Raw genomic sequence first — 27706 nt, 5'->3', positions numbered from 1 at the left:
AGGTTGAGGAGAAGCAAAGGAAAGGGTAGAAAAATCCACTCCTAAGTGGAATGAGTCATGTATGAAGCTCATTCTCAAACTTCCATGCAAGCTGTTTGCCCCAGAGTCACACCATTGGTGGTGACCATCAACATCTGGGAAAACAACAACCCCAGATCAAGAAGGCATCATTGTCCCTTAGCACAGGGGCTGAGGGGTAGACCGAACCTAGATGCTTCCCAGAGGTCTCCTTTACCTAGAGGCAAGGCCTCAGAAATCTGAAAGGTAAAATGAAATATCTACATGGACTTATTTAAAAAAATCTTTTTTTTCTTTTAGCCAAATGGGTTTGGTTTTCTGATACTTTTCAATCAAAAAAGCTAGGGCTTTTTCAGTTGCCTCTAAAACTTATAAAAGATTGTTCAATCTTACTCAAAACAAGAGAAACAAATTGAAATGGAAAGACATGCCATTTTTCACCTATAAGATTAAAAAATCCAAACATTCAATAACATGCTATGTTGGACCTGCTGTGAGGAAGTAGGTACCCTTATACATTACTGATGAAGTATAAGGTGTTTGCAATGTTTACAAAGGGCAATGTGGGACTACTTGTTAAAATTAAAAATGTGTGAACTTTTGCCCCAGCAAATCCACTTCTAGAAATTTATTCTACAAATATATTTTCACATCTGAAAAACATCATATGATGAAGATATTCATTACAGTATTGTTTGTAACAATAAGAGATATGAATCAACCTCTTGAGAAATATGAATAAGCCCATCAAGAGGTTAAATAAAGTATGGTACATCCATATGGTGGAACACTATAAAGATGTTTTTAAAAATTCTAGAATTTTTATTTTGACATGTTATATTTCTAAGATATGTTGTTTTGCCAATCAATTAATTTTATGCTATCACTTCCATAAAAAAGGAAGAAATATATTCATATATATGTAAATCTCTGGAAGGATATGCATGAAGCTAATGAGTCATTACATATTTGAGGAGCAGGCATGGGAATTTAGCAGATGGGGGACAAGGTTAGAAAGGAGAATTTTCTTTACTGAATATCCCTTTATTCTTTTTATTTTGGAGCCATATAAATATATTACTTATTCAAAACTTCAGTAACTTCCTTTTAAAGAAAATAATAGCATCCTAACTAATTCATCAGAAGAAGGATGTGTGTAGAGATTCTGACACTGAACTGCTGATGACATATATTGTCCTATCAGGCTTCTTCCACTTTCTAGAATTTCTGGTCTATTGCAGTTCTGAAAGATCAGGGCTGCAGTGCCCAAAAGAAATATTCCTTGATTAAGATGGCCCCTACAGGACAAACAGAGAATTTTTTGTTACTTTGTTCCCCCTTTAAAGGGAGAAGAGTTTAGAACATATGCTTGGGGTTTCTCTTGGCTGTTGCTAGAAATAAAAGTTTTGATAATTACTGATGTAAGCATTGCAAACAAAGCCACTTTACAGAGAGCAGATGGAGATGGCAGTGTGCTGAAGAAGAAAATATACCTGGATTCTGATGCTCTCCTTGTCACTCATGCCAAAAGTCCCTAACCTCTTCAAGCCTTAGTTTCCTCACTTGTAGATAATATTACCATCTTTATAAATGTGTTGCTTTTTAAAGCTCGCAGCTACTACAGGTCAGTGATGTCCAACCCCTAAAACAATCTCAGGTCCCCCAAACTCACTCCAGCAGGAACTGAGCTCAACAAAGACCACGTCAAACAAAGAAAAACTTTCTAGAATAAAGAACCAGAATGGCCAGATTATCTCATTAAGGCACTCTAAGACATAATTTGGGTAATATTCTAGTTATCACTATTGTGTTTCCCATTTTCTGCATTTACAATGGAGTTTTTAATCATAATTATATTGTCCTTTCTCTGTCAGTGAATAGTCTGGGTATTTCTTGAGGGTGATTGATGTTATGATTTACTATAAATTGCTATAATATTTTATGTACAGTAAATATAATTATTTACTATAAATTACTATAACGCCTATTCTTGGGAGGAGCCAAGCCTAGATCCAACCAAGAATGCATATTACCTAGATATCCTAGATTTGAATATTAGGTTGCCTTCCTCTAGAAAGGGGATGAGTGATTTTAGATTTTTCTGTAGATATGAGCATTTCTTAAGATGTATATATGGGAAGAAGGATAAGTAAGGACACGCTGCATACCCATTTCAGTACTCATTCATTTTCCTTTTTGTCGTACAACTCCAGTCTTCCTCAAGAAAGGCATAACCCTAATCTCTGAACCTTAACCCTAAACTTCAATCCACATAGTGTGAGTAAAGTTGACACTATCTCTGGCTCAAAAAGAAAAATTGACTCAGACCTGGACCATCAGAGCACTGTAATCTTTACACCCAAGAATATGAACATATAATCCAATTCAACTTAATAATAAGAGGATCTGGTCCAGAACTTTTTGTTAAACTTGGAGCTGTGAGGTTATAAGTATGAAACTGCCAGGGGTCACCACATAAAGGAAGCCTGTCTAAGACAGAGAGGAGCTAGGGCGGGGTGGGGCTGGGGGAGAGGGAGAGAGAGAGAGAGATCTCGAAATCCTAGAACATCCATGCCCAGTTATGTGAATAACAAATTTCTTCCTTTTGCTTCAGTTTCCATGAGCTGGGATTTCTAACCTTGCAAGTGAAAAACTCCTGACTAAATACACCGGGTCTGCAGTAAATGAAAAGATGCTTAATCTCACTTAAAATGTGGGAAATACAACCACGCGGACATACAAGCTTTCACCTATCAGATTTGCAAATGTCCAATATCTTGATAATTCCCTGTAATTGACCAATTTATGGAGAAACAGGAATTATCATACTTTGTTGGTGGGAGTATTAAGATGATACAATCCATGTGGTAGGTAATTTGGAAATGTTTATCAAAATTACAAATGCATTTACCTTTTAGCTTAACAGTTTCACTTCTAGGATTTATTCTACAACTACACTTGTACATATACAATGAAGAAACATTTATTCACTACAACATGGTTTGTAATGGGAAAACATCAATGTAAATGTCCACCAATAGGGTCTGGATAAATGAAAAAATATGGTACAGCCATACAGGCGAATATATGAAGCTGTAAAAAAGAATGAGGAATTTCTTTTTGGGCTAATACAAACTTATCTTCAACATATGTTAAGAGAAAATGTTTAAGTGCAGATATTTGTGTAATATATATAAACAGGCGGGAGAAAGGAAATGTCTTTTCATATTTGCTTGTATGTGTATGGATGTCTCAGGAAAGATAGAAAAAATACTGAGAGGAGTAGTTATCCATGGGGAAGGGGCAGTGGAACATGGGATTTAGGAGACAAGATTGGGAGGGAGATTTTATCACTGTATACCTTTTATTTTACTGTATTTAAAAAATTTTGGAACTACATAAACTCTTCACAAATGTTTTCAATGCATATTTTTTAGAAAGAAAGGTACAATAACAACATAGCAGAGTTCCGGAATTCTAAATTATATGTGAGGTGCCAGCGTGAAATGTCAGTCGCATAAATTGAAAGAGCAGGTTTTCTTCCATCTTCTAGAATTTCAGCTTTAAAGAGACCTGTGCTACACAGCTGAAAAGAGATATCCCATGGTAATGGTGGCACCTACAGGACACATCCAGAACCTTTCATTTGTTTTTTTCTTTCTTTTTTTTTATTCTGAGAGTTGGTGGTCGAGCATGAATGGAGGTGGTGATTGATTTTCCCTTGGAGTTCCTGAACAAAAGCAGTTTGCTAATCACTGTATATTTACTGTCAGATACACATGGATACAAATACTGTCCCTATCGTTTACTGTCTACATAGCTTTAGGCAAAGGCACTTATATCTTTTAAAAGCCATAATTTCTTCACTTGTAAAATGTGGATGATGGTGACCTTGTTATATTGTTGCTTACTAATATTTTAAGTGAATTGTGTCACCTAAGGAATATCAGTGCTGCCCTCCCAATGGCCTGTGGTTGCTCAATGCCTAAGGCAACCCCAGGCCTCTGAACCTGCATCAACAGGAGGTTAGATGCTAAATAAATACAGCCCACAGAAGAGGCTATGAGAATGCAGTCCTCGAGCCTCCCTGGCCAGCAAAGGGAGACTGGAGAGAGGGAGATTGAGAGAGGGAAAGAGTGAGAGAAAGAGAGAGAAAGCAAGTGAGGGCACCGTTTGAATCCTTGTGTCCAGGCGTACTGGAAACTCTCAATTTATCCCTGATCTTTCAGTTGTAAAGACAATAAATCCCTTTCTCTAAAGCCAGATTGAGGGGTTTTTGTTTTTGTTTTGCCTGTAATTGAAAGACCCCTAATCATTTCTAATGCTGCATATTAAAAGTTACTCAACCTAACTCATAATAAAACTATGAATTTAAAGTGAGATAGCATTTTCCATCAATTATATTGACAAAAATTAAATTAAAATTGATCACATACTATGTTGGCTGAACTGTGAGGAAATATTTTATTTTCCTAGTGAGAATGTGTTTAATCGTCCCTAAAGAAGGTAAAAATCTATTTGTTAAACTGCAAATACATGTATCTTTGACCCAGTAATTACACTATTGTGTACTCTGTCCCACAGATATATATCCTCGCCTGCAAAATGAGGCATGGACAAGGGTATTCAGTGCAGCATTGTTTGGAAATTCAAACAATAAGAATCAAACTAAATGTTTCTCAGGGGAGAATCAGTTTCATCCTCACAGTGGAGGACTCTCTCTTAAAAGGAATAAATTTCTTTAGGAATTGATAATGGAAATCTCTCCATAATATATAGCTATGTAGAAGAAAAGAAAAAAAAAAAAAAAGGAACAGAAGAATGTGAATAACTGGCATTAAAAAGGGAGGGGAAAGAAATCTATGTTCATAGTTGCATACATATTAACATCTCTAGAAGAATAGACAAAAAAAAGAATACTATCATAAATGCTATGTAGAGGAAATTGGTGGATAAGAGACAAGGGATAGAGGGAGATTTTTTTCAAATAAGATTTTTATGTACATTTAAATTTTTGAAACCTATAAATGTATAAGCTATTCAAAAATGAACTAAATATAATTTCAGGAGAAGAGAACCCTAACTTATATGTTGGAGCTATAGAACTCTAAACCCGTGAGTGGGGGTCCTTGGACTGAATTGTATGTAGACTGGACTCCATCTTCTAGAATTTCTGATTCTTTCCAGCCTTAAGAGATCAGGCTGCAGGGCTGGAAAGAAATACCCTGTGGTTAGTAGCGGCACCTACAGGAAAAACAGAATATTTCAGTTTGTTTCTTTGTGCTTTCTGGGAGGAGGAGGGGATGGGTGGGAGGGGGCATCAGAATAGTTTAGCAGGGCACAGGGCAGGAATGGTGATTTTTCCCATCAGAGTTGCTAGTTATTGTGAGCATAATTTTTCATATAAGCATATTGAAAGCTTAGACTTAAGAGCTGGTTACAGATAGTGGGTTTGTCACTCACTCTTTGATCCTCCCCAGCTGTATGGCTGTTGGTAAAAGCACTTAACATCTCTGAGCCATAGTGTCTAGTCTTGTAAAACAAGAAATATGCTATATATATCACAGGTTAATGCCTCATGGTGTTTTTAAAATTTATTTTATTGAAGTACAGTTGATTTACAATATTGTGTTAATTTTTTCTATACAGCAAAGTGATTCCATTATACATATATATATTCTTTTTCATATTCTTTTCCATTATGGTTTATTACAGAATATTGTGTATCATCCCCTGTGCTATACAGTAGGACCTTGTTGTTTATCCATTCTATATGTAATAGTTTGCATCTGCTAATCCCAAACTCCCAATCCTTCCCTTCCCCCCTCCCCCTTGGCAACCACAAGTCTGTTCTCTACATCTGTGACTCTATTTCTGTTTTGTAGATAAGTTCATTTGTACCATTATTTTAGATTCCACATATAAGTGATATCATATGGCATTTGTCTTTCTCTTTCTGACTTACTTCGCTTAGTAGGATAATCTCTAGGTCCATCCATGTTTCTACAAATGGCATTATTTCATTCTTTTTTATGGCTGGTAGTATTCCATTGTGTATCTATACCACATCTTCTTTATGCATTCATCTGTCAATGGACATTTAGGTTGCTTCCATGTCTTGGCTATTGTAAATAGTGCTGCTGTGAACATAGGAGTGCATGTACCTTTTCAAATTATAGTTTTTTCCCAATATGTGCCCAGGAGCCTCACAGTGTTTTAGGAGACATATCTTGCTAGAGGAACTCAAAATCTGGCAAACAACAGCCTGTGATTATTTAATCTTTAAGGCAAACCTAAACACCCCAAGCCCATTCCAACAGGAAGAGAGATGCTTATGAGATGTACCCCACAGAAGGGACCTCCTCCTCCATAGTCTCCAACTCATAGGGGCTGTGGAGATACAGGACAAAGGTGATGATTCCAGAAAACAGGCCAGAGCAGTCAGGTTGGCTAAGGAGCTCACATTACCTCCAGGCCAGGGACACCTTGCTCTTCCTGTCCTGTGCATCCTGGACCAGAGACCACTTTATGCTGTTTCCCGTTCTCCTCCTTACTAAATGGGCATTTTGTCGTTATTACTCTGTTCTTTCTCTGTCCTTTCATGTGTGCCTTTTGGTTATACAGGAACCACAGGTTGCTGGGCCAGGAGGAGCCACATCAGGACCTGACCAAGAAGACTGCACATCACCCAGAAATCTTGAACTTGGAGCAATAACCACATGAGTTGCTGTGCGGTTTCCCTCTGGGAAGGGGGTGAGTACAGTTTCACAGCATGCAATTACGGCTTCATCACAGTTACAACATGGCTGTTTTTTAAGGGGTGTGTGTGTGTGTGTGTGTGTGTGTGTGTGTGAATAGAAGGGTATGTGGATGTTGAGCTGTCAAAGGAGTGGATTACAACACAGATCCGCAGTGTTCACCAGCCAGTGCCTATCCATTCTCCTCCACATAACACCACTTTGACCTTTCACTGGACAGCCAGAATCCCTACCTCTCACTCAGTCCATCTAGCTTGAGGGGATTTGGGCTCTATCACATGACTCAGGCCTGGCCAGTCAGAGCACTGCATCCCTTGTCCAATGCAGATCTGTGAGCATGGGGCAATCAGAGCCTGTTTGAGGAGAGGGTCAAGACAGAAGGAAACTGAAGCAGGAGAGGAAGAGGGAAAGGAAGCAAGTGAGTGAGAGAGAGAGAAAAGAGAGAGTGAGAGAGAGAAATCACAGGCCTCAGTAACATTTATGCCTTTGGATTAAGGCCCACTGGAAATTCTACATCTACTTCCAGACTTTTTAGTCATGAGAAAACAAACATCTTCTTGCCGAGGCCATGGAAGTTGGGCTTCCTATCACTTGCAATCAAAAGGATTCTAACTCATTTAAATTGCTCTTAAACCAAAAGAGGCTCAAACTCACTTATAATAAAAGAAACAAAAAGTAAAACTGAGATACCATTTTTTTCACTCTCAGATTGATTGGCAAAAATCCAAAACACACTGTGTTGGCCAAGCTGTGTGGAAATAGACAATTTCATACATCGCTGGCAGGTGCATAAGCTGGTACAAGCCCTGTGGAGGGCAATTTGGAAATATCAATAAGCATTGCAAATGCATGTATCCTCAAATACTTTCAGATATATTCACACACATGCAAAATGAACTATATGCAAACCTACTTATTTTAGCATTATTTTTACTGGCAAAAGAATTGACTTACATACTCATCGCTAGAGACCTGAGTGGATAAATTTAGGTGTATCCATACGGTGAGAATACTCTGAAGCTATAAAAAAGAGAGAGAGAGAGAGAAATTTTTATGTGTTGATATTAAAGATTTCCAAGATATAGTGTTAATGGAATAATCAAGATGGAGAGAAAATGTTATAGTGTGCTATCATCCAAAATAAAACAAGGTAGTTTTTTAAAAATATGTTTTCTTGTTTATGAATAAAGCATACTCTGGAAGTACAAAATAAACTAATAACTGGTAACTTTTGGCGTGGACTTGATGAAACGGAAGTTTTTTCCACTATATTCTTTTTACACTTTTGTTTTTGAGCCATTTAAAACATATTACCTGTTCAAAAATTAAATGAATTAAAAATTGAAAAAGTCCTAACTAGAACCCAGGAGCTACATACAAAACAGTAAAAACAGGTTATGGATGCTGGCACTGAACTGCATAAATTGGATGCAACTTCTTGAATCCTTCTAGAATGTCTGAGTCTATTGCAGCCCTGAGAGTTGTGCTGCAAAGCTGGAAACAGATGTTCTATGATGAGGGTGGCACCTACAGGACAAACTGAGAATTTTTCCATTTTTCTTCTGCTTTTCATTATTTTCTTCTGACTGACAGAAATTTAGCAGTGCATGGAGGAAGGGCAGTGAGAATGAATTTCCCACTAGAGTTTCTAGATATGAAGCTTTGGCTAATAATGACAGAGATATTGCAAACAAAACTATTTTAATATAAGGTACACAGGGAAGCAGTATGAAATAGAGGGATAAAGGTAGACTCTTCTGGTTACAAATATTGGCTTTGTCACTCCCCAGCTGTATGGCTTTGGGCAAAGCCACTTCACATTTCTGAGCAATAGGATTTACACTTATGAAATGAGAATAATAATACTTACCTTATGGGGTTATTGCCTCCTAACGTTTTAAGAGAGATTCACAGCCAGAAAAACCTTGAACCCAACAAAGAGTAGCCTGCCATTGTTCAGTCTCCAAGGTCATTCCAGGCCCCCGAACCTAATCCTTCAGGAAATGAGATGCTAAACAAATGCAACCCATAGAAGGGGCATCCTTGCCTAAGGTCACCACCTCAAACGGGGCCAAGGAAAATAAGGAGAAGAGAGAACCTTCCAGAGTGGCCATGTTATGACTGACGAGCTCACTTCACTCTAGGGTCAGGGGTCTTAGAAAGTGTTCCAGGTCAGAGACCACTGTGGGCAGTTTCCCACTCTCCTTTTTCAAATGGAAGGTATTATTTCGATTGTCATTATCTCTCCCTATAAGTGTATAATGGTGAGTTTTGGTTTTCATTTAATCACAGTTTGCTGGACTACAAGAAGCCACATTAGGACCCGACCAAGAAGAATACTCATAACCTAGAGATTCTGGATTAGAGCAATAACTAGTTTATTTATGAGTTTGAGGTTGTTTATCTCATCTCCTTCTGGGATGAGGATGAGCACAGTTTTTACTGTGATTAGTATAGCTGCATTATTTTGATATGGATGTCTTTAAAGATACATACATGGATAGAAGGGTGTATGGTCCTGTGACTCAGGCCTGGGCAAATGGAGCAGGACATCCCTCTGTCCACAGTGATAGCTCAAGGACAGGTACATAATACAACTGAATTCACTGAAAGTCAGACATAGGTCTTTGTGCTGAGTTTGGAGCTTGAGGATGAAAGCCTGGTGCTGCCTGGGGCCACTACAAGAGGAGAGACTGTCTGAGAATAGAGCCAAGCAAAGGGAAAATGCAGAGAGAGAGAGAGACAGAGACAGAGACAAAGAGACAAAGCGACTGAGAGAGAAAGATACAGAGGGACAGAGACCGAGAGGGCTAGGTCAGGTTTGATGACATCCTTTGAGTCCTTGCATAAAGGCATGTCTCTAGATATACTCACTGACTTTCATGTGAATCTTATTTCTTCTCTGTTGCTTAAACCAGATTAAGCTGAGTTTTCTACCACTTGAAATTGAATGAGTTCTTATTAACTTATATGAAAAGATGATATATTCATTCATTAAAAAAAGAAATACATAATACAACTACACAGAGACAACACTTTTCGCCTACCGTATTGTCAAAAATCCAAACTTTTCATAGCACATGGTTGGACAAGCTGTGTGATAAAAGTCATTCACATGTAGGACTAGAGGGAATGTAAATTGCTACAATCCCTAAGTGGTGGGGAGATTAGAAAATCTATAAAAATTACAAATGCCTCTGCCCTTAGACCCAGTAAGTCCACTTCTATGAATTTATTGTAAACATACACTTGTACCAGAGAAAGACCAATGTTCTGGTTATTCTTTGTTTGCTTCTGCACCTCATTTCCATTTTCACTCTTTTTTTTTCAATAGAGGTTGACCTCTATTGAATGCTTCACACAGGTTCTTCTACCCTCTGACTTCTTTCTAGGTTGGATTAATGTATGGGTGGACCATCAGCAAGAGATTAGAAAGGAAAGAAGAGAGAGGTCAAGATATGCATTCCACTGACTCCTGTTTTGACAGGAGTGATTCTGGAAGAGCTTTTGTTTCTCTGTCACCACAGCTAATATCAAATGGCCTCTTCCATGGCTCTGGCCATCACCAGAGTCTGGTGACATCAATTCTTCCTCATTGTCCCTGCAGGCCAAATGCTGATAACAGATTTCTGCTGCAGCTAATCCCTGGGTATTCACCATCTCTTTTCAGTTCCCTTAACTCTACTCATCTGTGATGGTTAATGTTGTGTTTCAACTTGACTGGGCCACAGAATGGCTAGATATTTGGTTAAACATTACACCGGCTGTTTCTGTGAAGGTGTTTTGGAATGAAATTACTGTTTAATCAGTGGACTGAGTAAAGCAGATTCCCTCTATAATGTGGGTGAGCCTTATCCAACCAGCTGAAGGCCTGAATGGAATAAAAGGCTGACCCTGTACCCCAGGTAAGAGAGAATTCTCCTGCCAAAGGTCTTCGAACTAGAAGATCATCTCTTCCTCATTTTACAGCAGCTCCTGACCTTCAGACTCAGACTGGGATATTGGGTCTACAGATTTTGGATTTGCCAGGCTTCATAATCATGTGAGCCAATTCCTTGTAATAAATCTCTCTCTCTCTCTCTCATATTTTAAGAGGGATGATGTATTACTTAGGGTTATATATTTGCCCTCTCTCTCTCCTCTCTCTCTCTCTCTCTCTCTCTCTCTCTCTCTCTCTCTCTCTCCCTCTCTCCCTCTCTCTCTCTCTATATATATATATATACATTTCTCTTTCTCTGGAGAACCCTAACTAATACATCATCCCTCTTAAAATATTTCTATCATTAAATCCTCTTCAGTTAAACCCCTCAAGTATGCTATTTCTTTCCTGTGGGGGCCTTGACTAATACAGTAATTGGTATCAAAAATGGTTCAAGGATAATTAAAGAAAACTGGAGATACTATTTAGCTCTTTTAGACTAGCAAACATGAAAAATACTAAATGGCTGTCAGTGATTATCAGCAGAGGTTTGGATTATGAGGGAACTTTCAAATTTCTAAGCTATTCATGTTTGTATTTTTTAATGCTTGAATTTTTTTTTCTTTTCTTTTTTTTAACATCCTTATTGGAGTATAATTGCTTTACACTGTTGTGTTAGTTGCTGCTGTATAACAAAGTGAATCAGCTATACGTATACTTTTATCCCCATATACCCTCCCTCTTGCGTCTCCCTCCCACCCTCCTTATCCCACCCCTCTAGGTGGTCGCAAAGCACTGAGCTGATCTCCCTGTGCTATGTGGCTGCTTCCCACTAGCTATCTATTTTACATTTGGTAGTGTATATATGTCCATGCCACTCTCTCACTTCGTCCCAGCTTACCCTTCCCCCTCCTGGTGTCCTCAAGTCCATTCTCTACATCTGTGTCTTTGTTCCTGTCCTCCCCCTAGGTACTTCAGAAGCTTTTTTTTGTTTGTTTTAGATTCCATATATATGTGTTAGCATATGGTATTTGCTTTTCTCTTTCCTACTTACTTCCCTCTGTATAACAGACTCTAGGTCCATCCACCTCACTACAAATAACTCAATTTCGTTTCTTTTTATGGCTGAGTAATATTCCACTGTATATATGTGCCACATCTTCGTTATCCATTCATCTGTCGATGGACACTTAGGTTGCTTCCATGTCCTGGCTATTGTAAATAGAGCTGCAATGAATAATGCTTGAATTTTAAAAAACAAGAAGGATATATTGTGCAACATAGAGAATATAGCTAATATTTTATAATAACTATAAACGTTATAACCTTTAAAAATTGTGAATCACTTTTGTACACCTGTAACTTATATAATACTGTACATCAACTATAGTTCAATAAAAAAAAGAATGCATTTTTAAAAAATGGCTCAAGGAAACAAACCCTCAAAATGGGATTCTGAGATTCCATTGCCCATATCTTTGATAAGCTCACAGATATCCTCTCCCAGGGGAAAGTAGGATAATAGTAATCCCTGATATGTAACAGTATCATGATTACTCAAGATAGCACTGTTGTAGGATGCAGTACAAGTGGATGGCAAGGCAAGATCAAATGACTAAGGCTCTTAATTGCTCTGGCAATGATGGTGATTATAATCTGTGGCCTGGCTGCTCCTGACTGCCTTGGAGAGCTTACGAAAGGAGGAAAAATCTAAGCCTAAAGACTTTTTTTTTTAATATATAAATTTATTTATTTATTTGACTGAGTTGGGTCTTCGTTGCTCCACGTGGGCTTTCCCTAGTTGTGGCGAGCAGGGGGCTACTCTTTGTTGCAGTGCGTGGGCTTCTCATTGCCATGACTTCTCTTGTGGAACACAGGCTCTAGGCACGCGGGCTTCAGTAGTTGTGGCATGCAGGCTCAGTAGTTGTGGCTCGTGGCCTCTAGAGCTCAGGCTCAGTAGTTGTGGCACACGGGCTTAGTTGCTCCGCAGCATGTGGGATCTTCCCGGACCAGGGCTCGAACCCATGTCCCCTGCTTTGGCAGGCGGATTCTTAACCACTGTGCCACAGGGAAGTCCCAAGCCTAAAGACTTGAACCTTCAAGTCAAAGAACAAGAAGAAAATCAAAAAGCCTCAATGGTGGCCTTAAAAAGATCATTTTCTACAGGGCACACATGACCAAAAATTAGGTCCAAAAACTAACCGTATGTGTAACACAGAAATAGCACTACTTAAATGTTCAGCCCTTCAGGTTATCCCAAGGCAGTAGTTAATGAGGGTGGGTGGGATTCTGAGACCTAGAATAGGAATATTTGGAAAACTGGACATGAGGCTGAAAATTTAGAACACTGAAATCTCCTTGAATCTTCCTTGTCTGAGTAAGCAGCCCAGCTGTTTCCCAAGGAAGCCTGGCTTTCCTTTCATAAATTTCCTTTGTTGACTTAACTTAGGACAGTCACCTCACAAGGGGAGCCAGCTCTTCCCCCACCCATCCTCACCATCCCTTATTTACTTCCAGATCCATAGTGAGAGTTAAATGCCGGCACAGCCCAAAGAGAGAAGAGTAAGGTCTTCTGCAGGAGGAGATAAAGTATACTTGCCCATTTGTATTAGCAGGAATCTAGGAAACAAACACAGGTATTGCTTCTGAGTGTGTTAGATGAACCATAAGGTTGTTTCAGGCCACATGTTTTGATATGAATCCTCACAAAGGACTTGTGGTTTAGTGTGTTGGCTCACGCACCTGGCTGTGGTTCTCTGAAGCCTTGCAATGGGCCTACCATGAGGCTGTGATGCTGGAATTTTTGAGCAAGATGTACAGGGCAGACTTCAAAGCTTAAGCTGATGAGAATGTTGAAGTGGATCTATTGTATTTATATATAGGTTGAAGAGCCACCTCCCGTCCTCAATCATAAGCAGCAAGAGAACTAGAAGACATTTATTTACTGAAGCATTAAGGAATGCCTTGTTGAAGGGAGCATCAGCATCTTCAAAAGCAATACTGATTTATTGTTTTTAATTGAAGTATAGTTGCTGTATAATATTATATGTTACAGGTGTACAATATAGTGATTCACAATTTTTAAAGGTATACTCCATTTATAGTTATTATAAAATATTGGCTCTATTCTCCATGTTGGACAGTATGTCCTTGTAGCTTATTTTATAGCGAATAGTTTGTCCCTCTTAATCCCCTGTATTGCCCCTCCCCCTTCCCTCTCCCCACTAGTAACTACTAGTTCGTTCTCTATATCTGTGAGTCTGCTTCTTTTGTTATATCCACTATATATTCACTGTTGTATTTTCATATTCCACACATGATGTCATACAATATTTGTCTTTCTCTGTCTGACTTATTTCACTTAGCATAATGCCCTCCAAGTCCATCCATGCTGCTGCAAATGGCAAATTTTCATTCTTTTTATGCTGAGTAGTATTCCTTTGTGATATGTACATATACCACATCTTCTTTATCCTTTCACCTGTTGATGTACACTTAGGTTGCTTCCATATCTTGACAATTGCAAATAATTCTGCTATGAACATTGTGGTGCATGTATCTTTTTTGAATTAGTATTTTTGGTGTTTTTTTTGGATATATACCTAGTAAGGAAATTGCTGGGTCACATGGTAGTTCTATTTTTAGTTTTTTGAGAAACATCCATACTGTTTTCCACAGTGGCTGCACCAATTTACATTCTCACCAACAGTGTACAAGGGTTCCCTTTTCTCCACATCCTCACCAACATTTGTTATTTGTGTTCTTTTTCATGATAACCATTCTGACAGGTGAAAGGTGATATCTCATTGTGGTTTTGATTTGCATTTCCCTGATGATTAACAATGTTGAGCATCTTTTCATGTGCCTGTTGGCCATCTACATTTCCTCTTTGGAAAAATATCTATTTAGTTCTTCTGCCCATTTTTTAATCAGGTTGTTTATTTTTTTGAAGTTGAGTTGTATGAGCTTTTTATATATGTTGGATGTTAACCTCTTATTGTTCATATCATTTGCAAATATTTTCTTTCATTCAGTAGGTTGTCTTTTTGTTTTGTCATTGGTTTCCTCTGCTGTGCAAAAGCAAAAAGCACTATTTAAAAAGCTAGATTTAGTAGGCATGTTATAATGATGAAATATGCGTCTATAGAATTGGGGCTGATTTCAATGGGAATAAGAAGATTCTGGGATGGTAGATGCCAAGTGGCTCTGCTTGACCATCAGAGATTAAATGGGAGTGATTACTTTAATAAGTCACAGGGTCTGGGTGGTAATCAGAATATTTTGACTCATAGATCCATTAAATTGATATCATGGCTAATTGGAGCTGGTAAACAGGAAGTAGCAAGCACTATAGGTGCCTTAGAAGACACCTGATGCCATACAGTAAAACATATAGTAGGAGATAAACCCCGTGAAAGCACAGAAGCCTGCTCTATGGATGAAGTTCCCAGGAATAACTGGTCTGGGCATCTGTGTGAGATACAAGTTGTTACACTTGGCAACATCACTGCAAATGAATAGGGACAATATATAGTGAGCTTCTTTGAAATTTAGTGCCAAGATATTCCATGTTTGGCTGCATTGCTCCAGACCCCTTTTTTGGGTAACCCATAGACAATCAGTTTTATTGGGGCCTAGAGCAAGAGATGGTCAAGGCCAGTGGCATACTGGTCAGTGTTTAACAACCAGCTCTCCAGAAAAACAAAAAAGCCTGATTTGTAGCATTTGCTACCTTTTATGGTGTAAATACTCCCATCACAGCTAATTCTGAGCTACTATAGTGACATCAACTAACTCACAAAATTCCTGAAAATTTACAAGTTGGTTCTCACCAGCCAGTATGAGCTAGATCCGGCACACCATACATCAAGGCTAAGGTGTAACTGCCTTGCTCTTGGGACTTACAATCCAGCAGACCCACTAGTACATGACAGTGACAGATAGGGATGCTATATGAATGGTCTGCAAGACCTAACATCACAGGGCAGATCTGGAGGGTTTTGAATGAAAGCCTCTTTGGTCACAACCTATTATCCATTTAAAAAACACTCCTGGCTTGCTACTGGTCCCTGGTTGAAACTGAATTTCTGATCAAAGGACACCAAGACGCTATGTTATCCAATCCCCTGACTCATAACCATTCTCTACTCTTCTATACCCTACTCTGAGCCCAAGCACTTAAGTTTTAAGTGCATCACCAAGGCTTCCTTGCCCTCTGGCTTCCACTTGGAATTGACCAATGCAAGGACACTGGAAGTGAGGAGGAGAGGGAGGCCAGGGGCTTATCCTTGCCTTCCCCTACTCCTTCCCTGCCTAGCTGTGATTTTGGAAATGCCTGTGTTCCTCTATGGTCACAGCTCCTGGCAAGGAGCCATCTTCCCCAGCTCCAGCTCTTGCCAGCCTCAAGTAATACAGTTTTCTTCTCTTTCACTTCAAGCTTAGGGATGGTAAAACAACCTCCTGTGGATTTTAGCTTATATCTGATCTTCACCATCCCTTATAGATTCCCTTAATCTTTCCCATCCCTATGTAAATAATTGCTTCATTACACTCTCAGCAGTTCATTCTGAACATATCCTCTGTTTCCTGCAGGACTCTGGTTGATGCAAGGACTAACAAAGAATTATTCATTATGGCTCCATTTGCAACAGGCAGTAGGGGGAAGTGCTCAGAGGACAGGTTTGGGCACAGAGTGCCTGCATTTGGCTCCTGATTCCATCACTCACAGTTTTGTGACCGAAAACTGTGCAGTTTTGTACTTATCCACTCTGTCTCAGATTATTCATCTGTAAAATGGAAATAACAACTGAACTTAATGGATTGTGGTGAGGATTACGTGAGCTGATATAAATAAAGCACATAGAAAAATGTTGTAAGTGCAAGATGAGTGATAGTGTGGTAAGAAGAAATTCTAAAAGATAGAGAGATTATCTGAGTGGATCTGATCCGATCATATGACTCCTTAAAAGCAGAAAGATTTCTCCTGCTGATAGCAGAAAGGGAAGTCAAAGAGATTCCGAGAGTGAGAGGGACTTGATGCCATGCCCCTGCTGGTTGGAATATGAGGGGCCATGTGAAAGGAATTGTGCTACATGTGGGATCGGAGAGTGGCTCCTGGCTGACAGCCCGCAAAGAAACCAGAACCTCAGTCCCACAACCCCTAGAAACTGAATTCTGCCAACAACCCAGGTAAGACTGGAAGCGGAGCCTCCAGGTAAAAGCCCCACTGGGCCAACAATTTAGCTTTGTTCTTGTTGGTCCTTGAGCAGAGAACCCCGTCAAATTCACCTGGACTTCTGAGCTACAGAACTGTGGATAATAAATGAAGTTAAGTCACTAAGTTTATGGTAACTTGTTATGGCAGCCTCAAAAAACAAATACAGATTGCCATTTTTATTATTGTTAATAAATGATAATAAACAATAAAACTGGAATCAACCTAAATGCCCATCAATAAATAATTGTACATTTGTGCAGTGAAATACTATGCAGTTGTTTAAAAAGTGTAAAGAAGCTCTTTATGCACCGCTATAGAAAGTTCCTATATATGTGTTTATGTGGGGAAAAAAAACAAAGTACAGAATAGTCTCTATAATAGTCTGTATAATATGCTGCCCTTTGTGTAATAAAAAGAAGCAAGGTTATATATTTATTTATATATGTGTGTGTGTGTGTGTGTGTGTGTGTGTGTGTGTGTGTGTGTGTTAAAACTCTCTGGAATGATACAGGAGGCTAATAACTGTGGTTACCTGCTTCGAGGGGTCATGAATAAGAACTGGACAGATGGGGGCGGCAGTGGGAGGGAGATTATTATGTACCTTTTTATACTTTCTGATCTTGGTATCATGTAAAATATTCTCTCTTCAAAAAATTAGAAAAGACTTTTAAAACAAGGAAAAATGCATATTAGAGCTACAGAACTCTAAACACATGGGTGGGCTTACCAATATGAGCTATCAGCCACGTAAATTGGCTTCTTCTATCTTCTAGAATTTCTGGTCTATCGCAGCCCTGAGAAATAAGAGCTGACGAGCAAGAAAGAGACATTCTGTGGTTATGGTGGCACCTACAGGACAAACTGAGAATTTTGGTTTGTCGATTTCAGTTTTCTCTGAGAAAGCTTGGAAGGAATGAATGTTGAGTCCCCAGTGGAAGAGCTAAGCAGAAAAGTTTTAATAAGGACTGATGAAATTATCCCAAAGACATATTTACACAGGTCACATCAGGTAGGAAGTGCAGAGTAGTGAGATAAATACAGGTTGCAGAGCCTCATACACTTGGCTTAATATTTTCTCTGTGTCACCTTAGGTAAATGAACTGCAGCCTCTCTGAGCATTAGTTTCTTCACATATTTAGTTTGTTCATATGTGAAGAAACTGGCTCTTTCTTTAGTTTCTTCATATATGCAAACCTGGCCCTTTTACACAAAGTAATATTAGAAAGAATACATGTAATGTGCTGAATATGGGGCCCGGCACATAGTTTTCATAGCCAGTAGCCAGTGTATTCTTGTACTTTATGTATCCTTCACTATCATTGCACTCACGAGGCTGACGCCCCTATAAGACTCACCCTGTTTCAACCCACTCCCCACTTTGATGCATATTCAGCTTTTCTCAACTTTCCATAAGCAAGCACATCACACCAAGCACAATTTAGCTTTCTTGAATCTCTTAGTATCAAACCTGCATAGCCTCATCTCCCCACTTGTCACTGCACTCATGATTTGGGGTCATTTTTTTAAACCCTTGGTGTGTCTGTTTCATTTTTCTGGAAAAATACTACGAATTATGTTTTAACATTTTTTAACCTAACTGACACTAACATGTATTTATCCACATAATAAAATGACATTTTCTCCTTCGGGACCATAATTAAACTGGAGCCTGACCTTTCCTCACCTTCAGGACATAAAGGTTCTTCTGAATCTCTGTTGGCCTTATGTCTATATGCACAGCACCACATTTTTAGAGTGATATGCTCTCGTATGTGTGTAAGGCTAAAGCAAAATAGAATTTGAGATCAAGAGCTGAGAGAAATTCATTAGTAATTTTATACTATGAATATATTTTAAAGGTTTTGTAATTCAGTAAATAGAATATTTACTAGGGTAACAAACTAGGCAGGAATGATTATTTAAAGAAAATAAATATAGAGTTATGTTTAAGCCTAAAATAGAAGGAGGGTGATTCCATGCTCCCATGATGTTTAGACCAACTAGAGAAGAGAAAACTAGACAGTAAAGGATGTGATGATTATGATTGAAGTAGTGCAGGATCCAGAAAGAATTAAGAAAAAACAAGGGTAGAAAAATCATGTTTCCAAACAGATGGTGCTGCATATCATAAATATTGTGATGAAGCTAATGACCCAGGGGGTTCTGGGCTGGTCAAATGATACTCTAATGGGGCATTTCAACAGTCCAGATGACAGGAATTACAGAGAGTGACTAGTCATGATTACTGAAAAATCTGTGCTGTAGTGGACATAAAATAGGCTCAACCACAGAAAAATGAAAACATAATACAGCTAATATAGTAGTAATATATTATATTGATATTAATGATACAAATTGCTAAAGAATTCAGGCATCAAGTTAGAGAATCATAAAGCACATGGCAATATATGGATATATGGATATTGTGCTCCTTGATATTACTGAAGTTAAAACAAAGTGAGGGTTGACATTCAGGCACCATAAAAGTCACTAGCCAGAGACAGTCATTACTGGAATCGATATTTACAGGATGGAAAATTAGATGACCAACCCCAAACAACAGTTTAAGAGCTAAACTGTGGAAAGATTATAGAAAAGCAAAACAATACTGATGAAACTAGGATAGCCTGGGCATAAAGAATACATGTAAAATAAATTGTTGTTCAGACAAGCAGAGATGAAATGAAGATTAGAACATTTATAAGGCAGGATCTCCCCAGGAAATAATTACAATTATGGGAGCAACTAAAAGTACAGGTGGGGTGTAATGATACCCCAGTTGAGATAGGCAGAGTTAGGACACAGACTACTGAAAGATGTGGAGATTATTGCATACCAGAGTAGACTTAGAGAAATAGAAGGAAAAAAGCATATAAGAAATCTATTAGAAAAGACAAGACAAGAAAAGAAAAGAAAAAAACAAGAAAAGAAAAGAATAGAAAGACACCCTCCCACACACCCACCGCAGACTTTATTACGGATGTGAAAAGCATTATATCTATCTTACGGACAGGCAACCCCTGAGACAGAATAACAGACCACATAAGGACAAATGGCTGTCATGCAGCCCCAAAACAAAGAGCCTCTGCCATTCCAACAACCAGAGAGAAGGAATGAACTATCACAATCAAAGAGACCAAGAAAAAGCTTAGAACAAGGATAAAGAGCAAACCTAGAGCTCCAAACTAGAGACTTGGCATTGTTTTATCTTCCCATATTAGAAAATGTTTTTCTATTTAATCTATTAAAATGTAATTGAACTAAAAACGTTAAGATTACTAGATACGTGACCACAGGTATCAATAGTTTCGGGAAAAATGACCAAGTATACATAAAGGAAAAAGAAAGATAAAATTTAAAATGTTTGGAAGAACCACATCAATAGGAGTTTTGGTAAAATGAGATCTAACACCAGCTAGTTGCCTTACTGGAATTCATGAAGTATCCCTTAATACCAAACTCTGAATGAGTCACTGGAACAGACATAATTAAGAAATTACAAGATATTGGAGAAAACAAAATCAATTTAGCAGTATATATAGTTCTATTGGAGAGGCAAAATTGGTACCAATGACATTACTCACATTGAGTTGTGAAATGTCACATTTTTATTCCCTTGAATAAAGTTTATTCTTGTAAGTTTTGTAGAATTTATTCAGTGCTTTTATTGTGGGAAATTTTTCTAGAAATTTGCCCATTTCATCTAGGTTTTCAAATGCATTGGCATAAAATTTTGTTGTTGAGGTGGCAGTAGTCATGGCATCTCAGTGGTTCCTTTTTGATAAGTTTTTGAAAAAATTATAAACTCACAAAAAGTTGCAAAAATAGTACAAAAAGGTCCTGTATACCCATCACCCAACTTCCCCCAATAGTAGCACTGTACAATGTGAAAACTAGGAAACTGATATTGGCACAATACTACTGACTAGATACAGAACTTACTTGGATTGCATCACTCTTTACATGCACTGATTTTTTTCTGTGTGGGTATAGTTCTATGAAGTTTTTTTTTTTTTTTGCTTTACCAGACTTTTTTTTTTTTAACATCTTTTTTGGAGTATAATTTCTTTACAATGTTATACAGCAGTTCTATGAAATTTTATCACTTGTATAGACTCAGGTAGCTGCCATCACAGTCAAGATATGGAACTGTTCCATCATACAAGGACCCTCCATTGTTCTACACTTTTATAATCATACCCCCTCCCTAACCTCTGACAGTCACTGATCCGTTCTCCATCTCTATAATTTTGTCATTTCAAAATTGTATAAATGGGATCGTGTGGTATGTAACCCTTGGATATTGGCTTTTCTTCACTCAGCATGGTTAATGATATTGAACATCTCTTCATATGCTTATGTGCACCCATATTCCCTATTTGGTTAAGTGTCTGTTTCAAACTGGATTTGGTGGTTTTTGTTTTGTTTTTCTAGCTGCATTGTTTGTGTTTTTACTGGTAAACTCACAGAGTTCTTTATATCTTTTGGATCCAAGACCTTTGTCAGATATGTGATTTGCAAATATGTTTTCCCAATCTGTGGCTTATCTTTCTAACCTCTTAACAGGGTTTTTCACAGAGCAAAAGTTTTTAATTTTGGTGAAGTCCACTTTATCAATTTTTCTTTTATGGATTGTGCTTTTGATGTTATATCGAAGAACTCTTTGCTTGCCTTAGGTCACAAAGATTTTTTTCTGAAAGTTTCCCTCTAAAAATATTATAGTTTTACTTTTTACACGTAGACTTATGTTCCATTTTAAGTTAATTTTTGCATAAGGTGACAGGTTTGCATCAAAGTTCATTTTTCTTTCTATGAGGGTTCAATTGTTCCAGCACAATGTGTTAAAAATGCTGTCCTTCCTTCATTGCATTGGTTTTGCACCTTCGTCAAAAATCTGTTGGCCATACTCATGTAGGTATATTTCTATGTTCTCTATTCTGGTCTACGATCTATGTGTTTATATACTTCTATAAACTTGTCTTGATTACTGCAGCCATACAGTAAGTCTTAAATCAAGGTATTCTGATTTCTCTAACTTTATTCTTCTTTTTCAAAAATATTTTAGCCAACTCCAGTTTATTTGCCATTCCATATGAATTTTTTATTAAGATTGGACTATGTCTACAAAAAGATTGTAAGAATATTTATGTGAATTGCACCAAATCTATAGATAAATTTAGGAATAACTAACATTTTTACTACATTGAGGCTTCCAATTTATGAACATAGTGTTTCTCTTCATTTTATTGGTGCTTCTCTTATATTATCAACGTTTTGTACTTTGTAGCATATAGTCTTGTAACTCTTTTGTTAGACTGTGCCTGGTATTTCATTTTTTGAGAGATTTTGATTGGTTTTGTTTTTTTAATTTTGGTCTCCAATTTATTCATTACCAATATATAGAAATATGATTGAGTTTTGGGTGTTGACCTTATATCCATTGATCCTGCTAAACTCACTTATTAGTTATAGGGTGTTTTTTTTTTTTTAGGTGAATTTTTTAAAAAATAATCTCCCAAATAGTTTTTTTTTTTTTAATTTATTTTATTATTTATTTATTTTTGGCTGTGTTGGGTCTTCATTTCTGTGCGAGGGCTTTCTCTAGTTGCAGCGAGCGGGGGCCACTCTTCATCGCGGTGCGCGGGCCTCTCACTATCGCGGCCTCTCTTGTTGCGGAGCACAGGCTCCAGATTTACAGGCTCAGTAGTTGTGCCTCACGGACCCAGTTGCTCCGCGGCATGTGGGATCTTCCCAGACCAGGGCTCGAACCCGTGTCCCCTGCATTGGCAGGCAGATTCTCAACCACTGCGCCACCAGGGAAACCCTATAGGGTGTTTTTTTAATGTAGACTAGGTCTCTAAAGACTATACCTGTGTGACAAATTCAGCCCATTGTCTGTTTTTGTAAATAAACTTTCATAAAAACATGCTAATTTGTTTATGTTTTGCCTATGGTTGCTTTCATGCTACAATAGCAAAGTTGAAAAGTTGTGACAGAGACCATTATGCCTATTTACAGCTGAAAATATTTACTATCTAGTCCCTTTCAGAAAAAGGTTGCTGACAAGGTTATGACGTGATATAGACAATCATGTAATATGTAAATAGAGACAATTTTATTTCCTCTTTTATTACCTGTATGCCTTTAATATCCTTTTCTTGCCTAGTTACACTGCTTAGGACTTCCAGCAATATGTTGAATAAGAGCAGAAAGAGTGAGCATTCTTTCCTCATTCTCAATTTTAGAGGGAAAGCATTTGGTTTTTCACTGTTAACTATGATGTTAGCTGTAGGGTTTTGTAGATGTTCTTCATGAGGTTGAGGAAATGCCTCTTTATTCCTAGTTTTCTGAGAATTTTGTTGTGAATGGGTGTTGAAAATTTTTTCAATGCTTTTCTGTGCCAGTTTATATAATTGTGTGGGTTTTCTTCTTTACCTATTAATATATTGAATTACTTTGACTTTCAACTATTGAACTAAACTTTTTTTTTTCTGGAATGAATCTTACTTAGTTGTGATACACAATTCTTATACACGTAAGCTATAAATAGCTTATATACATATCTTATGTACATAAGATACAAAATTCTTATATATTACTAGATATAATTTGCTAGTTTTTTTAGGGTTTTTGTGTTTGTAGTTTTCATGTTTTGTACTGTCTGTCTAATTTTGGTATGAGGGTAATACTAGCTTCATAAAATGAGTTGGGAGATGATTTCTCTTTTTTTATTTTCTAGAAAAGACTGTATAGAATTGGTGTTAATTCTTGTTTAAATGTTTGGGAGCAGTGTCCACAGACAACATCTTGGCCTGCAGATTTTTTTTCTGGAGCTTTTTAATTACCAAATTAATTTATTTGATAATTATAGGACTCTTCAAATAGTCTGTTTCATCTTTGGTGAGTTTTTGTAGGTTGTGGTTTTCCAGGAATTGATTCTCTTCATTAAATGGTTGAATTTATGTATGTACAGCCAAAGGTAGGGTTTCCTTAATATCCTTTTAATATCTGCAAGGTTTGTAGTGATATTCCCTTTTTCATGCCTGATATTGGTAATTTGTGTCTTCTCTCTCTTTTTTCTCTGTCAGTCCTGTTAGAGCTTTATCAATTCCATTGATATTTTTAAGCAACCAGATTTTTATTTGATTGATTTTTCTCTACTGTTTTTCTATTTTCAATCCATTGATATCCATTGTCTTAATTATTTTCTTTCTTCTACTTGCTTTAAGTTAATTTTGCTCTTCTGTTCTAGCTTCCTGAAGTGGAAGCTAAAATTATTGATTTGAGACTTTGCTTTCTTTTTTAATATTAGCATTTAGTGCTAACAATTTCCTTCTCAGCACTGTTTAGCTGCATCCCACACATTCATTTGGATATTTTAATTTTTATTTAGTTCAATGTAATTTTTTATTTCCCTTTAGAGTTCTTCTTTAACCCAAGGATGATTTTGCAGCATGTGGTTAAATTTACAAGGGTTTGAAGATATTTCTCTTTTCCTTCTAATAGATTTCTAGTTTGATTTCATTATAGCCACAGAACATATTTTGTATGATTCCAGTTCTTTTAAGTTTGTTGAGTCTTGTTTTAAGACCAAGGGTATGGTCTTGGTGAATATTCCATGTGCAATTGAAAAGAATTTGTATTCTGCTGTTGTTGGGTGGAGTATTCTATAAATATCAATTAGATCCCATTGATTGATGGCATTTTTCAGTTCTGCTATATCCTTGCTGATTTTCACTCTACTAGTTATATCAGTTACTGAGAGGAGTGTTGAAGTCTCCACTTGTAAGTTTATCTATTTCTCTTTTATAGTTCTGTCAGTTTTTGCTTCATGTATTTCGCAACTTGGTTGTTTGGTGAAAACACATTGAGAATTGTGATGTCTTTTTGGTGGATTGACCCTCCTTATTGTGTAATGTACCACTTCTTTCTTCTTTGCTCAGAAGTCTACCTTATCTAAAAAGTCTACTTTATCTAATATTAATATAGCCACTCCCATTTTTTTATTAGTATTTGAATGGTATACTTTTTCTATCATTTTACTTTTAACCTAACTATATCATTATATTTAAAATGAATTTCCTGTTAATAGCATATAGCTTAGTTAGTTATAGTTTTTATCCAATTTCTTACTGTGTTAAGTAGATATTTACATATTAGACATTATAATTTTTCTTTCAACTGTCTAATAATAATTTTAAAGACTCATAAGAAGAATGATATTGTGTTATATTTACCCATTTCATTGTTCTTGCTTTATTACTGATGTTCCAGGTTTTTTCTATTACTATTTTCTTTCTGTTGTAACAACTTCTTTCAGCAATTCTTTTCGATCAGGTCTGCTGACAACAAATTCTTTTATTTTTTTCGTCTGAGAATGTCTTTATTTCACCTTTTTTTCTTGAAAGGTATTTTTGCTAGATATAAAATTCGGGGTTGATAGTTGTTTCCTTTTAGCAATTAAATATATTTTGCCACTTCCTGCTGACCCCTGTGGGTTTTATTTTTTTAATTGAAGTATAGTTGACTTACATATTTTTAAACTTTATTGAAGTATAATTGATTTATAATGTTATGTTAATTTCTTGTGTACAGCAAAGTGACTCAGTTATACATATAACTGTATATATATATTCTTTTCCATTATGGTTTGTCACAGAATATTGAATATCGTTCCCTGAGCTATACAGTATGACCTTGTTGTTTATCCAGCCTATATATAACAGTTTGCCTCTGCTATAATGGGAGTTTGGGATTAGCAGTGACCCCTATGGTTTCTAATGAGAATTTCTCTGTTACTTGAATTGTCATTTGAAATATGTAGTTTTTCTCTGGATCTTTTAAGATTTTTTTCTTCCTTGTTTTAGTTTTCAGAAGTTTGATCATGATGTGTCTTAAAATGAACTTCTTTGGGTTTATCTTGTTTGTGGTTTACTCAGTTTCTTGAATCCGCAGTTTATGTCTTTCACCAGATTTGGGAAGTTTTTCACTGTTTTGGCTAAAAAATTTCTCATTCCCACATGCTTTCCTCCCTTTTACTAGGACTCTGATGATATAAATGTTATACATTATGTTATTGTCCTATAAGTCCCTAAGATTCTGTTCATTTCTTTCAATTGCCTTTTTGTCTCTTTTTCAGATTGTGTGATTCTTATTGATCTATCTTCAAGTTTACTGAAGATTTTTGCATCTGTTCATGAGAGGTATTGGTCTGTAGTTTCCCTTTCTTGTAATGTCTTTGTCTGGTTTTGGTATTAGGAAATATTGTCCTCATAAAATTAGTTAGGAAGTATTCCCTCTGCTGTTATCTTCCGAGAGATTGTATTGGTGTAATTTCTTCCTTAAATGTTTGAAAGAATTCACCAGTGAACCCATCTGTCCCTGGTGCTTTCTTTTTTGGAAGGTGATCACTTGTTGATTAAATAGAAATAGGCCTATTCGTATTGTCTATTCTTGTGTGAGTTTTAGCAGATTGAAGCTTCCAAAGAATTTATCCATTTCATCTAGGTTATCAAATTTGTGGGCATAAAGTAGTTTATAGTATTCCTTTATTATTCTTTTAATATCAATACACTCTGTAGTTATGTCTCCTCTTTCATTTCTGATATTAGTAATTTCTTTCCTTTCTCCTTTTTCCTTAGTAAGCCTGGCCAGAGGCCTATCAGTTTTATTGAACATTTGAAAGAGACAGATTCTGGTATAATTTATTTTCTCTATTAATTTTATGTTTTCAATTGTATTGATTTTTGCTCTAACTGTAATAACTTATTTTCTTCTACTTATTTTAGATTTAATTTTCTCTTCTTTTTCTTAAATATACAGCCATACTTAGAAAACTCTAATTCTGTAATATGGTGGTGTGTTAACCACTTAACTATAGTATAAAGGTTAAAGAAAAAGAGTATTAAGAACAACTATAGCTACTATAATTTGTGACAAATATACAATATAAAAAGAGGTAAGCTGTGATATCAAAAATATAAAAGGGGAGGGAATAAAAGGGTAGTTTTTAATATACAATTGAAGTTAAGTTGCTATCAGGATCTACTGGAATGTTAATCTATAAGGTGTTTTGTGTAAGCATCATGATACCCACAAAGCAAAAACCTGTAGTAGATTCACAAAAGATAAAGAGAAGAGAATTAGAGTGTACCATCACAGAAAATCACCAATTCACAAAGGTAGACAGCAAGAGAGGAAAAAAGGAACACTGAAACTACAAAATGGCCAGAAAGCAATTAATAACATGACATTAGTAAGTCATTACATATTAATAATTACTCTACAATAGAGAAAATGAAACAAAAGTAACACTGCTAATACACAAAACAATTTGGATAAATCTCCAGGGAATTATGCTAAGTGAAAAAAACCTAATCCCAAAAGTTTACATAATGTGTAATTCCATTTATATAACATTCTTGAAATGACAAAATTTTAAAAAAGAAGAAGAGATTAGCTGTTAAAAGGGTCTAAGGAGGGGGTGCAGGCAGGAGGAAGTTAGTGTGGGTATAAAAGGGCAATATAAGGGGTCCTTTTGTTGATGGAAATGTTCTGTATTTTGAGTGTATCAGTGTCAATGTCTTGGTTACTATACTGTATTATATAGTAACATTTTGCAAGATGTTCTAATTGGGAGAAATTAAGTAAAGGACACATAGGAGCTCTATAATTTTTTACAGCTGCATGTGAATCTACAATTAGCTCAAAATAAAAGTTTAACTGCAAAGGAATATATAATTACAACTCTCAAAACTCAATGATAATTGAACCAACTCCCCAATCAAAAATGGT

The 27706-nt window shown here is 36.8% G+C and overlaps 1 long non-coding RNA gene across 1 annotated transcript in view; it reads left to right on the top strand.

Annotated features, from left to right (window-relative positions):
• The window catches only part of LOC309631809, a 128586-nt gene extending 101395 nt beyond the window's left edge, over positions 1 to 27191 (top strand). Inside the window, exons 2-3 of the long non-coding RNA XR_014246568.1 lie at positions 6643 to 10818; positions 26052 to 27191. This is a non-coding gene — a long non-coding RNA (uncharacterized lncRNA). The remainder of the gene's footprint in view (positions 1 to 6642; positions 10819 to 26051) is intronic.
• Positions 27192 to 27706: the final 515 nt, after the last annotated feature.

The sequence above is a fragment of the Balaenoptera borealis genome (assembly GCF_965194805.1).
Source record: "Balaenoptera borealis genome assembly, chromosome: 7".
NCBI lineage: Eukaryota > Metazoa > Chordata > Mammalia > Artiodactyla > Balaenopteridae > Balaenoptera > Balaenoptera borealis.
Note: the sequence above shows the minus strand (reverse complement) of the source record. Positions and strands in the feature narration are given on the sequence as shown.